This window comes from Aquarana catesbeiana, linkage group LG01, assembly GCF_042186555.1.
Source record: "Aquarana catesbeiana isolate 2022-GZ linkage group LG01, ASM4218655v1, whole genome shotgun sequence".
Lineage (NCBI taxonomy): Eukaryota > Metazoa > Chordata > Amphibia > Anura > Ranidae > Aquarana > Aquarana catesbeiana.
In genome coordinates, this window is record NC_133324.1 from 6,753,756 (window position 1) to 6,771,660 (window position 17,905).

Genomic DNA, 17,905 nt, shown 5'->3' on the forward strand with positions numbered 1-17,905 from the left:
TGGGTGCCGGCTGGCTGTGTGTTTTTTTGTTTTTTATTTTTTAATGAAATCCCTTATTTATGTGTATGTAGTGTAGTAAACAGTTACAGATCTGCCTGATTTATCTTTTGCAGTTTGTGTATCATTGGAGGGGAATTATTATGGAATATTTCTCCTTACATCATTTAGTTTTCCCCAGAACAAGAAGGTATTTACTGTTCTTTTTGATGATGTCATTGCTATTTGATGATATCACTGTTCTTTTTGATGATGTCATTGTTATTTGATGATATCACTGTTATTTGATGATATCACTGTTATTTGATGATGTCACTGTTCTTTTTGATGATGTCATTGTTATTTGATGATATCACTGTTATTTGATGATATCATTGTTATTTGATATCACTGTTCTTTTTGATGATGTCATTGTTATTTGATGATGTCACTGTTCTTTTTGATGATGTCATTGTTATTTGATGATGTCACTGTTCTTTTTGATCATGTCATTTGTTATTTAATGATATCAGTGTTTTTTGATGCGATCACTGTTCTTTTTTCATATCACTGTTATTTGATGATGTAACTGTCATTTGATGATGTCACTGTTCTTTTTGATGATGTCACTGTTCTTTTTGATGATGTCACTGTTGAAGTGCTCTTTTTTTGGACTTTTGTGCCTACAGGTAAGCCTATAATAAGGATAACCTGCAGTTACAAATGAGATATGGGGTAGAGCGCCCCCCACTAGTACTGTATAGTAAAACACACTGATAATGTATAATACGACACCCTAAGAGCACACTACATGTGAAGTCCTCTACATCATAAGAACCAAATACAATGTGTGGAATATTGAAATAATAAACATCAAAAAACACTTTAACCACTTCCGGACCGCCCACCGTCGTTATACGTCGGCACTTTGAAGAGGAGTATTGTTGTTGTGGCAGCAGCTAGCTACCATAACCCCGGTATCCTCTTCTTCAGCGGGGATCTGCTTCAAGATAAAAGTGGTCTCTGTGGCAGATTCACTGCAAGATCACTTTTATCGGTGGTGGGAGAGGGCCCCCCCTCCTGCCGCTCCCCAGTGCCCTCCGCCGCTTACCGGAACCATCGGTAGCGGCGGAGGCGATCAGATCCTCTCCCTAGCCTGTCATGGAGACGAGTGAGGGGAAGACGGCCCCCATCCATCTCCATATCATTGCAGGACGGAAGCGACATCAAAACGTCACTTCCATCCATACTGTAGCTCTTAAAAGGGACGTTTTTTTGTTTTGTTTTTTATTACATTTGTTTTTATTTTTTGTTTTGCATTTTAGTGTGCATTTTTGTGTGTTTTGTTTTAAAGAACAGTGTAAAAATAAAAAGTAAAAAAAAAAATTAAACGCACCCCGTCCCGCCGAGCTCGTGTGCAGAAGAGAACGCATACCTGAGCAGCGCCCGCATATGAAAACGGTGGTCAAACCACGCATGTGAGGTATCGCCTCGATCGTTAGAGTGAGAGCAATAATTCTAACCCCAGACCTCCTCTGTAACATGCAACCTGTAGAATTTTTTAAACGTCGCCTATGGAGATTTTTAAGGGTAAACGTTTGCCGCCATTCCATGAACGGGGGCGCAATTTTGAAGCGTGACATGTTGGCTATCAATTTACTCGGCGTAACATTATCTTTCACAATATAAAAAAAAAATGGGCTAACTTTACTGTTGTCTTATTTTTTAATTAAAAAAAGTGTATTTTTTCCCAAAAAAGTGTGCTTGTAAGACCGCTGCGCAAATACGGTGTGACAGAAAGTATTGCAACGACCGCCATTTTATTCTCTAGGGTGTTAAAAAAATATATATAATTTGGGGGTTCTAGGTAATTTTCTACCAAAAAAGTTTTTAGCTTGTAAAAAGCTGAGGTAGGAGCGGCCCCCCTGCGTGAAATCACATACCTGTATGCGATTTTGTGCACAGGCTCTGGGGCGCGCTCAAGCACGCAGCCGGCTGCCAGCTCCCGCTGTGATTGGACACAGCAGGAGCCAATCAGCGGGTCCAGCAGACGCGATGTGTGCCGGGGCCCGCTAATCCTTCTCAGGTGAGGCAGAACGGCGCTCTGCCTATGTAAACAAGGCCGGCCGCCACTCTGTGAGAGGGGAAGATGGAGATCCTGTGTTTTTGCTCTTTATTCTCTTTTTTCTCCAGTCAAAGCTCCTCCCCCACAGTTAGAAAGCAACCCCCTAGGGACACATTTAACCCTTTGATCGCCCCTGATGTTTAACCCCTTCCCAGACAGTGTCATTAGTACAGTGACAGTGCATATTTTTAGCACTGATCACTGTATTGGTGTCACTGGTCCTCAAAAGGTGTAAAAAATGTCAGTTAGGCGTCTGATTTGCCCGCCTCAATGTCACAGTCCCGCTAAAAATCGCTGACCACCGCCATTACCAGTAAAAAAAAATTGTCTGCCGCAATGTCACAGTCCCACTAAAACTTGCTGACCACCGCCATTACTAGCAAAAAAATATTTGCCTGCCGCAATGTCACAGTCCCGTTAAAAATCACTGATCACTGCCATTACCAGTAAAAAAAAAATTGTCCACCATAATGTCGCAGTCCCACTAAAAATTGCTGATCACCGCCATTACTAGTAAATAAATTAAATAAAAATACCATAACTGTGATAACTTTTGCACAGATCAATCAATATACGCTTATTGTTTTTTTTTTTACCAAAAACACGTAGCAGAATACATATTGGCCTAAATTGGTGAAGACGTTAGATTTTTTACATTTTTTTTATTGGATGTTTTATAGTAGAAAGTAAAAAATCTTTTTTTTTTCAAAGTTGTCGGTTGTTGAAAAAACAAAAATAAACCACAGAGGTGAACAAATACCACCAAAAGAACGCTCTATTTGTGGGAAAAATGGAAGTTTTGGGTATAACGTCACAAGACCGCGCAATTGTCAGTTAAAATAACTTAGTGCCATATCGCAAAAAATGGCCCGGTCATGAAGGGGGGGGTAAAACCTTCCGAGGCTGAAGTGGTTGAATAAAACACCACTGTGATACCTAAACCAGTGATAATCAGTGATAGGTGTTTCCAGTGATAATCAGTGATAGGCGTTTCCAGTGATAATCAGTGATAGGCGTTTCCAGTGATAATCAGTGATAGGCGTTTCCAGTGATAATCAGTGATAGGCGTTTCCAGTGATAATCAGTGATAGGCGTTTGTAGTGATAATCAGTGATAGGCGTTTCCAGTGATAATCAGTGATAGTCGTTTCCAGTGATAATCAGTGATAGGTGTTTCCAGTGATAATCAGTGATAGGCGTTTCCAGTGATAATCAGTGATAGGCGTTTCCAGTGATAATCAGTGATAGGTGTTTCCAGTGATAATCAGTGATAGGTGTTTCCAGTGATAATCAGTGATAGGTGTTTCCAGTGATAATCAGTGATAGGCGTTTCCAGCGATAATCAGTGATAGGCGTTTCCAGTGATAATCAGTGATAGGCGTTTCCAGCGATAATCAGTGTTAGGCGTTTCCAGCGATAATCAGTGATAGGCGTTTCCAGCGATAATCAGTGATAGGCGTTTCCAGTGATAATCAGTGATAGGCGTTTCCAGTGATAATCAGTGATAGGCGTTTCCAGCGATAATCAGTGATAGGCGTTTGTAGTGATAATCAGTGATAGGCGTTTCCAGCGATAATCAGTGATAGGCGTTTGTAGTGATAATCAGTGATAGGCGTTTCCAGTGATAATCAGTGATAGGCGTTTCCAGTGATAATCAGTGATAGGTGTTTCCAGTGATAATCAGTGATAGGCGTTTCCAGTGATAATCAGTGATAGGCGTTTCCAGTGATAATCAGTGATAGGCGTTTGTAGTGATAATCAGTGATAGGCGTTTCCAGTGATAATCAGTGATAGGCGTTTCCAGTGATAATCAGTGATAGGCGTTTCCAGTGATAATCAGTGATAGGCGTTTCCAGTGATAATCAGTGATAGGCGTTTGTAGTGATAATCAGTGATAGGCGTTTCCAGTGATAATCAGTGATAGGCGTTTCCAGTGATAATCAGTGATAGGTGTTTCCAGTGATAATCAGTGATAGGCGTTTCCAGTGATAATCAGTGATAGGCGTTTCCAGTGATAATCAGTGATAGGTGTTTCCAGTGATAATCAGTGATAGGTGTTTCCAGTGATAATCAGTGATAGGTGTTTCCAGTGATAATCAGTGATAGGTGTTTCCAGTGATAATCAGTGATAGGTGTTTCCAGTGATAATCAGTGATAGGCGTTTCCAGTGATAATCAGTGATAGGCATTTCCAGTGATAATCAGTGATAGGTGTTTCCAGTGATAATCAGTGATAGGTGTTTCCAGTGATAATCAGTGATAGGCGTTTCCAGTGATAATCAGTGATAGGCGTTTCCAGTGATTATCAGTGATAGGCGTTTCCAGTGATAATCAGTGATAGGCGTTTCCAGTGATAATCAGTGATAGGTGTTTCCAGTGATAATCAGTGATAGGCGTTTCCAGTGATAATCAGTGATAGGCGTTTCCAGTGATAATCAGTGATAGGCGTTTCCAGCGATAATCAGTGATAGGCGTTTCCAGCGATAATCAGTGATAGGCGTTTCCAGTGATAATCAGTGATAGGCGTTTCCAGTGATAATCAGTGATAGGCGTTTCCAGTGATAATCAGTGATAGGCGTTTCCAGTGATAATCAGTGATAGGCGTTTCCAGTGATAATCAGTGATAGGCGTTTCCAGTGATAATCAGTGATAGGTGTTTCCAGTGATAATCAGTGATAGGCGTTTCCAGTGATAATCAGTGATAGGTGTTTCCAGTGATAATCAGTGATAGGCGTTTCCAGTGATAATCAGTGATAGGTGTTCCCAGTGATATAAAGTAAGCTCGGAACACAAAAAAGTCCAATATAATGAAGAGGATGGTCCGTGGGTCCCATATGAGGTTCACAGCAATTTCCAGTGCCCACCACCTTCCAAACCATGCGCTCACCTTCATTACTGACCTTCCACAACTCAGTATGCACCTTCCCCTTCACGACCAGGCCATTTTTTGCGATACGGCATTGCATTATTTAAACTGACAATTGCGCGATCATGCGGCGCTGTACAAGAATAAAATTAACGTCTTTTTGCCCCCCACAAATAAAGCTTTCTTTTGGTAGTATTTGATTACCTCTTCATTTCTTATTTTTCACGCTATAAACAAAAAAAGAGCGACCATTTTGAAAAAAAAAAACAAAAAACTATATTTTTTACTTTTTTGCTATAAAACGTATCATAATAATTTCTTCCTCAGTTTAGGCCAATATGTATTCTTCTACATATTTTTGGTACAAAAAAATCTCCCAATAAGCGTATATTGACTGGTTTGTGCAAAAGTTATAGCGTCTGCAAAATAGGGGATTGATTTAGGGACTTCATTTTTAAAAAAAATAGTTTTTACTAGTAATGGTGGTGAGCTGCGATTTTTAGCAGGACTGCGACATTGCGGAGGACAAATCTGACCCCAAGTGACACTTTTTGGGGACCAGTGACACCATACATGGGGCCGGCGGAGAGTTTTGGAGAATGTATCTTTGCACTGTAAGAGGGAGCAAAATAGCGAGAGATTCTTCGATTGCAGGCTAGGGTTTGCATAAACTTGCCAGGCCTGAGGGTGGATGTAAAAGATAAATTTGGGGGTAGCGTTCCAAAACTGTAAAATACGTGTAAAACGGAATATATCCTAAATATATATAGAATTTGGGGCAAAACCATCATTTTGAAAGTAGATAATCTACCCATCCACGTTAGTTCACAGCGGGAATATTGGTTTAATTTGTTATTATTATTATTTGTTATTTTTTGCCATAAGAGATCTGTAATTAGCTTCAGACAAATACTTTTGCTCTCCCATGTATAGGGTAGATGTGCAGATAAATGTGTCCTGGTGGATTTGGAGACACCTAAATCCAAGATAGGGAATTTAGAGTAATTCACTTTATAATAAGATATAGAGCTAAACTGTGATAGTAGATGATGGGCACGAGGGAGAGATTCTTTGGGATGAGTAAGGAGGAGGATTACATCATCTGCAAAGCGGTTGTCATGCAGTCTGTTCGGCGGCCGTCCATTGTAATAAAGCGCCTCCTCCTCCTTGTGCGTGATAGACGGAACACTGATACAATGCTGGGAAACTGTATCAGTGTTCCGTCTATCATGGATGAGGAGGAGGCGGGGCTTTGTTACAATGAACAGCCGCCGAACAGACTGCATGACACAGCGGGAGACACCCACTGTTTTAGTTATCAAAGGTACGGCTGCAGATGGGCACAGTGAGGCTGCAGATGGGCACAGGGAGGCTGCAGATGGGCACAGTGAGGCTGCAAATGGGCACAGTGAGGCTGCAGATGGGCACAGTGAGGCTGCAAATGGGCACAATGAGGCTGCAGATGGGCACAGTGAGGCTGCAAATGGGCACAATGAGGCTGCAGATGGGCACAGTGAGGCTGCAAATGGGCACAATGAGGCTGCAGATGGGCACAGTGAGGCTGCAGATGGGCACAGTGAGGCTGCAGATGGGCATTGTTTACCCAGTAGCTGCTGCATTTCCCACCCTAGGCTTATACTCGAGTCAATAAGTTTTCCCAGTTTTTGTGTTAAAATTATGTACCTCAGCTTATATTCGGGTCGGCCTATACTCGAGTATATACGGTAACCAATGAATTTGGTGAAACGCTTTCTCTGCATCTATGGATAAGAGGAGAGAAGGAGTTTTACTGAACTCTGCATGGCTAAGTACATTTAGAATGTGTCTAGTTGCATCAGATTCTTGTCTCCCCTTGGTGAAGTAAGTTTGATTGGGCTTGATCAAGGTGGCAAGGACATCAATAAGGTGTTTAGCTAAGATTTTGGTGTAAGATTTCACATCGGTATTCAGTAATGAGATGGGCCTTAAATTGGCAAGGGATAGTAGGTTCCTTACCAGATTTGGGCAAAGTTACAATGTTGGCTGACAACGTCTCCGTGGGGAAGGATTTTTGTGTAGTTGCTTCAGAAAAAAAGTTTTGTCATGTATGGAGATAAAACTTCAGCAAAACACTTAGTATTTCTTCGTAAGACCATCTGGTCCTGGAGATTTACCTGCAGGTAAAGATTTAATTGAAATGGCTATTTTTTTTATCTAGAAATGGGGCATTTAATATCTCTAGTTGGGCCAGAGGAAAGACATGGGAGTTTGATCTAATTCAAAAGTGGTCTTCAATTTTAGGTTGGGGGGTTGCAGAGTCATCTTTTAAGTTGTACAAAGACTTATAATAGTCCGCAATTTGCTGGGGATTACTGAGTTTTTGTTTTGTAAAAGGGTGAAAGATGCCGTAAGTAATGATCATGTTGGGAGCATAAGAGAAACCACAGCCCATAACGTAGTAAAAGAAGAGTAGCAGATGTGGAATCAGATGGCATTTGTTTGTTACAAGATTCAAGCTCATGTATCAATTTCAGTATTTCCGTCAGTCTGCTGTTACCTTTTTGATCCGGTGCTCATTTGTAAAATTAGCCAACGAATATAGGCCTTATGTGCATTCCATAAGGATAAAATATTTATATCGGGAGTATCGTTAATTTGGAAGTATTTGCTGAGAAGTTGTGTAAGCCTTGATTTGTGTTTTTGACAATTCCTTTATTAAAAAAAAAAAGTGTCCTGTGATGTTCATCCATCTTTAATCACGCTGCCCAACAGACCCGTAAAATAGAAAAAAAAATGAAGAAACTCAGTCCATCAGGCGGTGTGATTGAAGATGGATGGACATTGCGGGACCCTTTTTTTTTCTTTTTTAATAAAGGGATTTTCAAAAACTGTATGTTGTGGTTTTTACTTTTTTGACACTTTTTTGGTGAATGAGTAGGGGTACAGTGTACTAAACATGTTCAAATCATTTTGTTACAAATTTGTTTTTTAACGAATTTCGACAAATTTTAATATTCGTACATTCATAAATTCGTACATTCGTAAATTCGTACATTCAGAAATTCGGAAATTCGTGCATTCGTAAATTCGTACATTTGTAAATTAGTAAATTCGTAAATTAGTAAATTCGTAAATTAGTAAATTAGTGAATTCAGAAATTTGGAAATCTGGAATAATAATTAACTAATAATAACTTAACTATTACTAACTATTAAATTATAGGTATTGTAATTTCCTTTCAAATTTGGCTGTTAGTGAACGTAACACATACAAATTTATCCGAAGTTACCAATTATCCGAAATAATGAATGCCGTATCCAAATGAATGGAATGTAATGAATTAATAATAATAAATAACAATAATAATAATAAAAACATTTTATTATTATTTATTAATAATTTGTTCCGTTCCATTTGTTTAGATGCAGCATTCGGTTTTTCGGATAATTTGTAACTTCGGATAAATTCGTATTTGTTACATTCACTAACAGCCAAATTTGAAAGTCAATTACAATACCTATAATTTAATAGTTAGTTACTATTTCAAATTTTCGAATTTTCGGGTTTTTGGATTTTCAAATTTTGAATTTCCAAATTTCCAAATTTTCTAATTTACAAATTTCCAAATTTACGAATATACAAATTTTCTAAATTATGAATGTACGAATTTATGAATGTAGGAATGTGCAAATGTACGAATGTACGAATTTACGAATGTATGAATGTAAGAATGTATGAACTTACGAAGCGCGATCATAACGAATGACCCGAAAAACAAAACAAAAAAAAAACGAATGAAACGAAAACGAACACATTTTTTGGCAGTGTACATTTCTACAATGTACCCAATACCCATTCACATAGGTGGGGTGGGATCTGGATGCCCCCTTATTAGAGGGGGCTTCCATATTCCGATAAGTACCCCACCCGCAGACCCCTACAACCAATGGCCAGGGTTGTCAGGAAAAGGCTCTTGTCCCCATCAACATAGGGACAAAGTGTTTTGGGGGGACCCCAAAGCACCCTCCCCATGTTGAGGGCAAGAGGCCTGGTATGGTTCAGGAGGGGGGGTGCTCTCTCCCTCCCTCTATTCCTGTGGCCTGCCAGGTTGCGTGCTCGGATAAGGGTCTGGTAACACCAATTTTTTTAAAATTCTTAGCCTGTAGTTCCCCTTAAAATCTATGCCAGACCCAAAGGGCCTGGTATGGATTTTGGTTGGACCCCACACTGTTTTTTTTTTAATTTGGAGTGGTGTTCCCCTTAAAATCTATACCAGGCCGAAAGGACCCGAAATAGATTTTGGGGGGACCCCATGTCGTTTTTTATTCTTAAATCTGTCATAGGGTTCCCCTTAACCACTTCAATGCACTGTATTATATGTATTATATACTCTGCACTGACTGCACTGTATATATATATATAGATATATATCTATATATATATATATATATAGATATATATATCTATATATCTATAGATATATATATCTATATATATATATCTATATATATATAGATATATATATATATAGATATATATATCTATATATCTATATATCTATCTATATATATATAGATAGATATATATATTACACGGTATATATATATATATATATATATATATACTAAACTGCCTACACACCACTAACTAACCTGCCTAATCTAGCTTAAGTTCTCTCAATCTCCTCCACATAGCACACTACACAGCCCCCGTGTAAGCAACCTTATATAGTGTGGGGCATGGACTTAGCCTCCCTGAACCATGATTGGCCAAAGGCACCCTGCCTTTAGCCAATCATGGCTCTCACAGCAGATCGCGCTGTGATTGGCCAAAGCATGCAGGTCAGCTGCATGCTTTGACCAATCAGTTCTCCCTAACAGTATCCTTAACTGGCCTCCTATTCTCCTCTTATTTCTGATTCCACCACAATTAGCACCATGTCTTTTTGTGATTGTCACAAGGAAAATGTTTGCCAGCACACTATGGATCAACAAGGAAGCGTCCAAGCAAATTATTTAAGGCATGATTATTTAGTGCAACATTTTCTAGTCACGCAGGACCCCTTCGTCGGGCATGTGATAAATGTGAAATTACAGTGACAAGTATTTAAATAGCCATAACCAAAGGAAAGCAAGAAAAAAGGATCCAACCACCCCTTGACAGGTGTGAAGTCCCAAGTCCCGCCAAATGTATGTTTAAAAAAGTGTCACAGACTAAATGAAAACAAGAATAGCCAGAAATAATGTTAATGCTAGTGGTTGCTAGGCAGCAGGGTGCAGGAATCCGTGGTTGCTAGGCAGCAAGTTGGATTCAATTGAAACAGCGATCGTTGTCTAGAGATAGCTAGGCAACGGGGGACGCTGCCAGGGTTGGGGGCCACTGATGTCATGGAAACATATGACATCAGCAGACCCCGCCCACCTAGGCAGATTGTGTCCATTCAAAAAACAAGGGGAGTGAAGGAAACAGTGAATGTGAAAGGTGTAAGTGCATAGAGAGAAATGAAGCCATCAGATCGGGAGAGCAAACAGGGAAAGGAGATAAAGAAGGAAAACGGGTGAAAGAGAAAAGGCAGACCAAGGAGTAATGGAGGACACAGGAAAGTGTAAATAGATAAAGATGAATAGCGGCAAAAAGGAGATATAAAAGGCGGGGGGAGAGGGGGGAAAGGGGGAGAAGAACACATATAAAAAAAAGGGGGATATATAAAGAGAAAAAAGGAAAAGAGAAAAAAAAGAAAAAAGGAACAGAAATAAAAGACAAAGGAGAAGAAAATAAGAGAAAAAAAATACAACGAGTGAAAAATAAAAAAGGATAAACATGGAGAAGTGAGAATAGGAAAAAGGAAGAAATGAGTGGGAAAATGAAGCAAATTAAGAGGAAGAGGTGCAACTGAGAAAAATGTTGTAAAATAAACTGAAAAAAACAAGTAAAGAAAATGACCTAAGTAAAAAAAAATAAAATGTGAAAAAATAATAAATAAATGAAAAAATAAAAATGAAAAATAAATAAAAATAAAAAGTAGTCTTTTGTGATTGTCACATGATCAATCGTGACCAACAGCTTTGCGTGAAGCATGTTACCCCAAAAGAAGCTCCTGCTCTTTTTGGAGTGACAAGCTTCGAGTGATGTGGTTGGACTGTCATTGGGTGGCAATGCCACACTTTTGGGGGCGAACTGTGGTAATAATTAATGTTGCCATGTTAATCTCTCCTTTTCTCTCGACAGAAGCCATTTCAGAAGACTCTCAGGAGGTGACTGTTCCTATCCTGACCAGCGATGAGTGCCAGAAACTATGGGGAACCAAGAGCCAAAGAAACACAATCTGCACTGGTGTCTCCTCCTGCATGGTATGATGGCCTAAAACCTTTATTATTGACCAGTATTGATTCTCTTCAGTCAGCTTGGGGAACAGAACAATATTCTTCTGGATCAGACTAAATGACATATATATATTGTGGGCGGTCAGGCAAGTGGTTAAATATGGCAGATGCATACTATGCAGAAATACACTCAAAGGAAATAAGTCGCAAAATTTCTATCGTATCGCACCAAAAAAGAGCATACCAGTAAGAAATGTATCACTTGCAACAGCACACATACTACCTATATGTGGAATGCACTTGCGGCTACCAGTATGCATGGAGAACTACTAGAAAATTGGCCACTACAATAAGGGAACATATTATTACAGTGTATATAATCATCTTAGAACTACACACAGTAGGGATCTCAGTCATTTAAAATTGTATTCTATAGATAAGATAGGGGGACTAATTTAGGAAGGAGGTGTCATGCAAAGAGACATTTTGGATTTTTGAATTGGAAAGCTTGGCCCCAAATGGCCTTAATATTGATTTAGACATTAATTGTTTTTTTAAAAATAATTATTAATGCTAGATAGACATGTGCAGAATTAAAAAATATATATATTTTGCTTTGATTTGTTTTGATTCGTTATTCACATAAATTCATTCAGTTAAGTTTGTTGCATTCCTTTTCGGAATTTGGTTTGTTTATTCTAATTTGAAACTATTCAAATTTTCAAACTCCATTCGAATTGCATTCAAGTTGGAATTAAATTCCATCTGAATTTGAATCGAATTCCATTCAAAATTGAATTTATTCTTTCATTGTTTTTTTCTATTCCATTATTTTATTTTCCATTATATTCTAATCTTTTTTATTCTATTCAAATTTATTCCATTTGAAAAACGGTTTATATTGGTATATTCTTTCTATTCTGTTCTGGAAATGATTATATTCTTTTTTTCTATTCTATTCTATTATTTTTTATTCTATTCAAATTTGAAGTTATTCTATTTGAAATGTGAATTTCAGAAAATGGTTATATTCTATTTAATTGTATTCTATTTTTTTTTTAATTCTATTCTGTTCCTTTATTTTCTAATCTATTCAGTTTTACTCTATTCTTTTATTTTCTATGTTTTCCCTTTTTTCTGTTCTATGCTTTTCTATTCTTTCATTTTCATTTCTGTTCTGTTTTACTCTATTATATTCTGTTATTTTATTTTCTATTCTTTTCTATTCTATTCCTTTATTTTCTATTATGTTTTATTCTCTTCAAAATTCGAATTCTGAATTTTGAATTTGATTTGAAAACTATTCAAATTCAATTAGAAAACTATTTGAATTTGAATTTCATCCAAAATTTTGGTTCCTTATTTTGGATTTGTTTAAATTTGTTACTATTGTAATTTTGATATTTGGATACATCTGAAAATTCCAAATAACAAAAAATCCATCTCATTTTCAATTTAGAACAAAACAAAACACAGATGTCTAGTGTGAGAATCTATTTTTATATAGGGAATGTTTAGTATACATTTAGTACATTTATAATATGTACTGATTTTTGAATATACCAAGTGGGGTGTATAATAGTATATGGTGGGTGGGGAATTGAGGAATTATATCCTATGTAGAAATAGATGATTGGTTTTCTTAATTTATTTATTAAATTTTTTTATGAACACATAGAAAATTGATTGGTTATTGCTGGGGTTAGCTTAAATTGGGATCACCTTCCCTGGGAAAAACGTAGTCCAAATGACAGGTCTCTCCTAAATGTCTGGCTTGTTGTCAGATTTATTTAATAGGTTGCATGAAAATCAAACAAAACAGAAAAATAAATCTTTGCCATCCAAACGCTAAACATTTCAGGTTCCTTCCTCACAGGTGAAGGGCTTCTCCCAATCACCAAAAAAAAAAAAAAAACGTGATGGAAACCTTCTTTTCTCATACGGAGTAATGACAACATCTACAGCTCTTTCAGGTTTGGCTTCCTGAGTCCCAGGCCAAGAGTAACCTCTTGCTCCAGTCCTTCCTTATTTATACCATCTGGTGCTGGTCACAGGTGGAGAGAAAAATCCGGTTCAGAATCCACACTGCCAAGGTGGCCCAGAAAACCTGGACCAGATTCCACCTTAGTTTCCCACACATAAAAGCATGCAAGGTGATACATAGCGTTCCTCAATCACCTCGCCTTTCATAATGTCAGACTATCTTATCCTAATTTTAATAATTATATATATATAATATATTATTTTTTATTTAATTTCTTATTCTATTTCATTTTTAGGTACATAAAATTGTCTTATAGGAGAAGGAATTGCTAAACTAAATATCATGTTTGCATTGTTTTTTTGTACATATATCCAAACTGTAATAGTTCATCCAGCCATTGATACATGTTTAAATTAATAGATGTGATTTTGGTACTTCTCCCAGTGTTACTATGGCTGAATCGGCACTTCCAGTATCCGGTTCCAGTTGGGAACTTAACACACAGGGTATAAATACCAGGAGTAAGATGGCACCTCTGGCTTCCTGATGACGCACTAGGTGTGCGAAACGCATTGAGGCACAACAGCATGGTCCTGACATAATTTCCAGCATTACCCGATGGGTCGTTTTTCAGCAATTGGAACGCACACCAGCCCGGGTTGTGGGAACGGCGGGAATTATGGCAGGAATTATAGATAACAGATCTGCATGCCGACTCACAATGTATAGGAGTGGTCCAAATGGTCAAACAGCAAATTGTACTTCAATGCACAGATACTATGAAAGCAATACCCACCAAGCTGGACATATGTGGCTTGTGCTCAGTGAAGGAATCTAAAATTATGTTTAAGACAAAATGATCTATATACAAAATGACCGGATTACAAAAATAGTATAATTTTATTAAACCACAACCAATATCTTCACCACAAAGACAACGTTGGGGCTCAATTCATTGCACTTGAGGGAGCTGAATGCATTTACAAACTAAGCACCCTTCTATTGGCTTTGAGGGCATATGGTGACCTTCTAACACCTCAGAGCCTATTTAAAGAGACCCTGTCACTGGACCCATTGGGACAAAGTGACAATGTCTATGTAAAAGGTTCTCCCTGAACACCTGTGTCACGTACCTGGTCAAGGCCGAGCTGACAAGAGGGCTTCCCCTTACACCTCCTGCCCTCTTTCTCCTGGAAGTGATGACAGGATATAAGAAGGCACAGAGTGGCACGGGTGCTTTGTAGGAGATCCTGGGCAGAAGAATCTTGCAGCAGGTGCCAAGCTGGCCGATGAGAAGACACAACAGCTGGTGCAGAACAATGGGCAGCAAACAGGCAGGCCAGCAGGCCAATGTAGAAAACTCTGGCAGATGAAGAGGCACTGCAGCAGGAACAGCAGGCAGCAAGCAGGTTTGCAAGCCGGCAGATGTAAGATCTTGAATGGTCAGGCAGGCAAATGTTGGTATCAGAAGGGCAGAAGAGGTGCAGAATCAGGAACCAAAGCAGAGTCAGAGCCAGGCCGGGGTTGATATTGGGCGAGCAGAGAAGGTACCAAAACAGCAGGCAGAGTCAGGTCACGAACCAGAATCAGAAATGGGGTATAAGGTACAAGTATGGTCAAGACAAGCTGGGAAGTACAGAATCAGACCACAAATGGTAGAAGCTGATGACCACTCAGCAATCCTCTGGTCTCTGGAGCCAGTTTAAATAGGCAAGTGAGCGGCAAGTATTCATGCGGGCTCACGGGCACGCACGTAAATTAGGGCTCATACGGTTGTCACTCGAGAATTATTATGAGCATGCGCATGAGTTAGGGAATGTCTACTTGTCACTCAGGAAAGCATGTGCACATCTTCATAATGCTTAAAGTGAAACAATAAAAGTGTAATATTTCTTTAAATTTCATACCTGGGTGGTGTCTATAGTATGCCTGTAAAGTGGCACATGTTTCCCGTGTTTAGAACAGTCTGATAGCAAAATGACATTTCTAAAGGAAAAAAAGTAATTTAAAAGTACTCGCGGCTATAATGAATTGACGGTCCTGGCAATACACATAAAAGTTCATTGATAAAAAAGGCATGGGATTCCCCCACAGGGGAACCCCGAACCAAAATTTTGAAAAAAAATGCTTGGGGGTGCCCCCAAATTCCATACCAGGCCCTTCAGGTCTGGTATGTATATTAAGGGGAACCCCGCGCCAAAAATAAAAAAAAATGGCATGGGGACCCCCTCAAAATCCATACCAGACCTGATTTTAAGGGGAACCCCGTGCCAAAATTTAAAAAAATGGCGTGGGGTCCCCCGAAAAATCCATTCCAGACCCTTATCTGAGCATGCAACCTGGCAGGCCACAGGAAAAGAGGGGGGATGAGAGCACCCCCCCTCCTGAAGCATACCAGGCCACATGCCCTCAACATTGGGAGGGTGCTTTGGGATAGCTGCCCCAAAGCACCTTGTCCCCCCTTGAAGAAGAACACCAAAGGAAGACCAGAAGAATATGGAAGAATAAAGCGGGAAAAGAACACATTAATAAAGGAATTGTCAAAACCCGTCTATTGTCTTTTTTTTGTCATTTTTGACACTTTTTATGTGAAATGGTAGGGGTACTTTTGTACACCATTACCAATTCACACGGGGGAGTGGGATCTAGGGGTCCCCTTCTGAATGAGGGCTTCCAGATTCTGATAAACCTCTGGGCAAGGGTTGTGGGGATGAGGCCCTTCTCCCCATGAACATGAGGACAAGGTGCTTTGGGGGCTACCCCAAAGCACCCTCCCAATGTTGAGGGCATGTGGCCTGGTATGGTTCAGGAAGGGGGGTGCTGCGGCCTGCCAGGTTGCATGCTCGGATAAGGGTTTAGTATGGATTTTGAGGGGGACCCCCATGCCATTTTTTTTTTTGGTGTGGGGTTCCCCTTAATATCCATACCAGACCCCAAGGGCCTGGTATGGAATTTGGGGGGACCCCCACACATTTTTTTAAAAAATTTTGGTTCGGGATTCCCCTGTGGGGGAATCCCATGCTGTTTTTATCAATGAAATTTTATGTGTATTGCCGGACCGACAATTCATTATAGCCACGAGTAGTTTTAAATTACTTTTTTTTTTTTGAGAAATGTCATTTTGCTGTCAGACTGTCTGGTGCGAACAGAACGGGGGGGATGTTTGGCCCATCCCTACTGGGAGTACGTGACTGACCAAGAGGTACATGGCTTTTGTTGGTGACTGAGTGTCATGGTTATGCAATAGAGTTTTCTGTCAGCTTACCTGTCTCCATGTGTTCATCTCTAAAGACCAGCTGCCTCTCACCTGACTGGTTATATAACCTCTCCTCTAAGCATGGCCCCACCCCAGGCCCTATCAGGGAACCCTATATTAACCTGTGCACTGCAAGCCAGCAGTGCTGATCAACCATTGTGTGTTAGCCTCCGTGTGTATTTGCTGTGTTTTCTACGTCTGATTCCAGTTACCGACTTTGGCCTGTCTGCTCGTGACCCTGAACCTTGGCGTGAACTCTGTTGTCCTTGTCTGCTTGTGGCCCCGACCTTGGCTTGTCCCTTACTTTCCTTGTTCCAGCCTGCCGCCTCCTTCCTCTTCTACTGTAGTCTACTGTGACTGTGAGACCCTGGGGGCCGCGACCTGGAGCCAGACTGCAGCGCAGTCCATCCTCACCACTGGAGGCTCTGGTGAACACCTGCTGGCTCTTAGACTCCGCGCCCTGGGGAATCTATGCTCTAGCTCCCAATGGGATCTGTGTCAGTGATCCAGTAGACCTGCTTCCTGAACCTCCTAGGGTTCAATCCGCAGCAGTCAGCCGTAGGGTCTACTACCTTGCGGTGCACTTCTGACTCCTACAGAGTGCATCTGTCACCTAGCCTCAAGGTGACCTGACACTGAGCCTACCAAACTCCCACCAGTAACTGAAATACATCTTTTCACTGACTTTATTCAATGCACTAACTGGTACAAAAAAATGAAGCAATCAGGAAGCCTTCCAATTGATATTGGGCGAGGAAGGAGGGGAATTTTCACGTAGGAGGGATGTCCAGGTGTTAGCAGATATTTCTCTGGTAGTTCTCTCATAGTCCTGTAAAAACTGCAGACCAATGATGCATACCATACATTTATTGAAATACTAATGGGAAACTTTCTTAGAACTTCTGATTTTGCTTCTTTTTCAGGTGGACTGTGGTGCAGGCCTTGTGTGTGAGAGGAATGGAACCAAGATCCTGGCCGGTATTGCGTCCTCTTCCTGCTCTACATCTAAGCCTGCCATCTTCACTGATATCTCCATCTACAGAGACTGGATAGACCAGACTATACAAGATAACTAAATATGGTTTAATCCATGTCTGATAGTCAATAAAGTGACATTGCATTGAAAGATCTCTGTGTTTTTTTTTTAAATCGCGTTCATGCATTCACAAAGAACACATTCTAATTGGGTAAATGAGATGATATGAGATGTTGGCTTTATGTTGAGGCAGTGACCAGGGTGCAAGTCTCCATGTTCTGTTTGTTTAATTGTCTTGTATCTGATAGTAAATGACAGCTGAAGGGAGACACACAAATGGGGACGGCCCAAATATCTATTATGCAAGAACAAAAAAATGTGCCACAGTCTCCCTAAATGGGTACGTTTCTAGAGTCTCCACT

The 17,905-nt window shown here is 39.8% G+C and overlaps 1 long non-coding RNA gene across 3 annotated transcripts in view; it reads left to right on the forward strand.

Annotated features, from left to right (window-relative positions):
- Positions 1-17,633, forward strand: part of LOC141124156 (uncharacterized) — a 50,865-nt gene extending 33,232 nt beyond the window's left edge. For all 3 annotated transcript variants that reach the window (XR_012240783.1, XR_012240785.1, XR_012240784.1), the window contains 2 exons: positions 11,173-11,294; positions 17,431-17,633. This is a non-coding gene — a long non-coding RNA (uncharacterized lncRNA). The remainder of the gene's footprint in view (positions 1-11,172; positions 11,295-17,430) is intronic.
- Positions 17,634-17,905: the final 272 nt, after the last annotated feature.